The sequence below is a fragment of the Citrus sinensis genome, chromosome 6 (genome assembly GCF_022201045.2).
Source record: "Citrus sinensis cultivar Valencia sweet orange chromosome 6, DVS_A1.0, whole genome shotgun sequence".
Lineage (NCBI taxonomy): Eukaryota > Viridiplantae > Streptophyta > Magnoliopsida > Sapindales > Rutaceae > Citrus > Citrus sinensis.
The window spans coordinates 4206637-4211986 of record NC_068561.1 but is presented as its reverse complement, the minus strand read 5'-3'; positions in this window follow the sequence as shown (position 1 = coordinate 4211986).

Below are 5350 nucleotides of genomic sequence, written 5' to 3'. Positions count from 1 at the left end.
AATTTCTTCTGCACTTTCACTTGCACCAAAAAATATTATTATGATAGTTCATTTCCTTTCGTGCATGTGAAGACTTGTCCTACAATAATAATTTGCATATAGAGCTCATTAAAACCTAGCATACCAAAGTATCCATATGAAGCCCGCTATAATTGACTATAAGAAATCACTTTCTCATTAGTAAGACTTGAACACTCCACCTTAGAGTTAAGAGGAGGTGTTATAGCAACAAAATCTTTTTACACATCCTTTAACCTTAAAATTATTAAATTTTGTAATAAATAGGATAAACAAATGATAAATTTAAAAATATTTGTCACAATTATATTGAATGCTTTAATAATCTCCAACCAAAATAAACAATATTTCAGCCTTTTATATTATTATTTGATGAGTTATTTAATAGAGGAGATATGCTTTGCAACACGCAGTTGTTTGTTTGTACACCACTACAAACATCATCACCTAGCTAAAAAATACATGTTTTTATATTCTTTACTTTTGTTGAAGGGCCAATAAGCATTATTTTTGGAGTAATGTTATATCTACAAATGCTTGTACAAAATATTTTTGTACAAATTGATGTGGTATTACAATATGATTAGTTGTATAAAAAAAATAAAGGGTAAACATCAATTTCCACTAGTTAGAATGATGTTACTCTCAGAAGTATGAAATTTTTAATTTATCCCTCAACAACCATTAACACTTTGTTAGTTTTAGGGATGGGTGTTCAGTTTTGGTTGACTCAAACAGAACCGAACCTGAATTTTTATTCAATTTTTGGTTCGGTTAGAGTTAACCCTTAAAACTAAACTATCTACACTTACAAACTCGATCGGTTTTGCAATTCGGTTCGGGTTAATGGAAACCAAATTGCAAACAGATCAGGTTATAATTTAAAAAAGAAAGCTTACATTAAAAAAAATCCCCAAACAACCAAACTTGATCAATATCAATCCTGATTTCCCAAAGTCACAAAAGAATTAACTAATTGTAACTCATCTCTCCTCTCTCAATTCCCCAAAGTCACAAAATAATCAATAAACTATAACTCATCTCTCCTATCTATCACGTCTGAAGCCATCAGCTATAGCCACCCGCTCCACATTGGCACGACAACACAGCCCACCACGGTAGAGCCATTGACAACCTCATAAGTCCCCAAGATACTACAGTCTTATCTCTTCTCTCTGAAATCAGCATAACTAAACCGAATCGAATTAACAACCCGAAATCAAACCGAACAATGGACCCGACCCAAATCGAAGTGAATATGAAATCGAGCCAAGCCAATCTTAAATAATATTTCAACTAATTTGGGATGAAATCTTAAACCCAAATAGGTTGCAACCTAAGCCAATAATCATAAAAAATGAATTGAAAACCAAAATGCACACCCCTAATTAGTTTTAATAGCCAAAAAGATAAAATTATATTTGTACATTTTGTTAACAATTAACTAATTGATAAAAAGTCAAAAGTCTTATCTTTTTATATAGTAAAGATTGTTTGTTAAATATCTAAAGTCTGAAATTTTATTAATTAAAGACATTTTTTAAATTTACTTCTTTGTTTTTTTATAACTTATGTTTGATTTTCAAACATTTAATTTAAATAGAAAATGTAAATTTTGTGACTTTTATCTTGGCAGTCCTTCATTTTATCCTATTAAGACTCAGAATATGATTATCATGGCATGTTGCTTGTTACACAATTTTATTAGGAGGAGATGCCATGTAATCCTTTTGAGGAGTCATTTGATGCTGTAACTGGGATCGAATCACTTGGAAGCTCAATATCGAGTATCAAAACTTCGGAAAAGTGGAATATATGGAGGGCAAACTTAGCTCAACATATGTATAATCAGTGGACAACAAATAGATAGATGACATGGAAAATGGATGTAATACTCATTTTTATTTTTATAGAATTTTGTTGTACTTTAGTATCTATTGAGACTTTTGAAACTTTTGAAACTTCATTGACAATATTATTTTGAATGTGACACAGATGATTTATTTTATTACCACTTGTAATTTAATTTGAGTTTATTTTGTTTGATATTGGTGCAATTTTTATGTATATGTATTGACTTTTTTATGTCTATGCATGTGCATAAGTTGGTTACTTAATGCTCTGGTTATGCAAATTAAAAATTTTGTTTGATGTTGTTTTGCACCTAATTGACTATATTTTTATTGTTTAGTTTTTGTTTTAATATTTAAATAGCATCACAACCTCCAAAGTCAAGATTTTGGACCTCAGAAGAAAATATTAAGCTCGTGGAGTCTCTTTTAGACTTGTATCATGATGGGAAATTTATGCTGACAATAACTTTAAAAGTGGCTACATGAAAACTCTTGAGACTACTTTGGAAACAAAACTGCTTGGATGTGGTACAAAAGCAAAACCACACATTAAATCTTGCATAAAGACTTTAAAGATACAATTCCGACCCACAAATGAGATGTTTATTGTTATACTTGCTGGTTACTATTTTTTTTTATGTGTTTTGTTGTTTTTACCGTTATACTTGTTGGTTACTACTTTTTTTGCTGTTTTTAGTTGTTTACTTGTTGTCTTTACTGTTATACTTGTTGGTTACTACTTTTTTTGCTTTTTTTGTTGTTTTACTTGTTATTTTTGCTATTTTTTTGCTGTTTCACTTGCTATTTTTGTTGTTTCAGCCATTGTTTCACTTGCCATTTGCTGTTATTTTTTGTTTTTTTTCTATTTACTTATGTTTTACTTGTTGTTTTACTTGCTGGTTACTATTATTTTTAATATTTACTTCTTGTTCTTGCTATTTTTACAACTATTTTACTTAATTAAATGCAATTAAGCTTGCTTAATATTATAAGTCTATAATTAAACTGATGTTATACTTGCTGGTTACTACTGTTTGACTTATTGTTGTTGTTGCTATTATTGTTTTAACTCGCTGTTTTTCACTTTTTACTCATTGATTGCTAATGTTATACTTGCTAGTTCTGATGTTTATTATTGTTGTTTTCCACTATTTTATCTTTTGTTATAAAGTCATAAAGAACAACAAACTTCAAGAATAAAGTTTTCCCATATTATGAGCACTTATGTATGATTTATGGTAAAGACTATACAATTGGAAAAAAAATGCTGAAGCTCCTACAAATATGTTGGAGGAACTTAAGATGACAAAAACGAACAATGAAGCTCAATGAGAGAATTTGAATGTTGAGAATGTGAGAGATGATGTTGATGATATTCTGTCTTTCTCACTTGCTTCACAAAAGCGTCCAAAAATTTCAAACAACTCATCAAGAAGACGGAGAAGAAATGAAGATTCAGAAGAGTTTGGAATTTGAAATTTGATTAAATATCTTTTATTATTTCATTTGAGCATTTGAAATTTACTATTTTTGTAATAATATTATGAGCTATTTTTGAAATAATATTAATGTTTCTTATTTTGAAAACAAAATACATTTGATGAAAGCATTTGGATAATAATTGGTAAAAACATTTTTGACGATAATAAGCAAAAACACTATAAATGTAGTTAGGACATTGAGAATGAAACATTAACTTTGAGGTTAATTTTAAAATAGTTAAACATATCTGTAGTTTTATAATTAATTTAATAATAAATATTAAAAATCTAATACAAGGGTAAATTTATTCGAACGAAAAATTATAAAATTCCTTTCCTCTACTAATTTTATTTTAAACTGAATAAAGGAAATTAAACTCTCTACTTTTTTCTTATCATTTCCTTCTTCCTCCTCTCTTTTCCTCTTTTTCTCTTTTCCTCTTTTCCTCTTTTCTCCTCTCCTCTCTCCTCCTTTCCTACAACCGAAGATGGCCTAAAGGAATCGGATTTTATAGTTTTGATTTACAAGATTGTAACCCAAATTTATAAATATCCTAAACCCTAATTCATTAATAGCCAATTCACAAACACTTTAAACAGTAATTCATAATGCCCAATCAAACCCAATTCATAAAACCATCATAAACCATAATGATACACAGAAAATTCCACGGCCTAAGCCTTAATTCCACAGCCATTGGAAAAATAATGGCAAAGCATTACAAAAATTGTAAAAAAGTTTGATTTTACAATTTAAAAGCAAATGGGTCAAAACAATTTTTCCTTCAGACGTATGCCATCATCTTGTTAACTGAAACTGGTTACATTTTACGAGTAATTCTAAACCCTAATAAACTTACAATTCAACCTTGCCGTGCAGTAAAAGAAAGAGACAATAACACTTAAATCCGTGTACTAAAAAAGGAGATAACATTTAAATCCCTCAACTTTTATGATTTCTCATGCAACAATATAGTTATCCATTTGTATTAAATCCATTCCTCTAATGAAATTGTTATGGTCAAAACTTAATATTATAAACTACAATTTAGAGATTTAATAAGCGGTTTCTTTGAAAATTCAATTATAAAATTAAATCTTTTTTTCGTAGACCTAATTAGACTAAAGTAACCATAGGCTCTATGACTAGAATGAGATGGAACAGAGCATAAGAAATGAGAATAGATTTGAGATAAAATTAACAACTTCTAACTTAAATTTTCTATTCGATATTTTTTTTAATTAATACCAATTAAACATGGGGTGGTGATATTTCTACCCCATAAATTCTATAAATCCATCCACCTCTAGAAAATAAATACAAAAACTTCATATTATACAAAATTCATTGTTTCTAATTAGCCAATGCCACTTTATTAGTATGATTACTAACCTTTAATTAAACTAACATATTGCCTTTATAAGACAATACTCTTGTAAATTATCAACATGTCAAATTTATGTTATTGAATGAAAATTATTAGGCTTCATTTAAAAAGTTAAATTGTAAGTCACAAAATTAAATACCTAAAGAATTGGATAAAAGAATACATAATCCTTCAAGTAATTAGGTCATTTTATTTCATAAAGGTAAAATAATTAAATAAAACTTATATTAAAACAACTCTGATAGTAAAAAAAAGGGGTAAAAAACCTAAGTAAAAGAAATATAAGAGTGATTTAATTAATTAATCATATAAATATTATTATTAATCTATATTTATTAGAAATAATGTGAAGTTATTTTTTTTATACTTTGAAAATGGGGTATGTTTACACAAATAATGGGGTAGAAATATCCCCATCTTTAAAAATGTGGTTGGGAAATCTGGTGAAATAAACCTAAACTATTAACCTAACTTGAAAATCTCTAGTGACCAAGATTGACAAGGAGGAGGAGATTGTATCAATCTGATACAAATGAATTAAATTTATCCTAATTTGAGGGAACGTGAAACCATAGGTACTCTAACGTAATTATGGTTGATATATTGTCAG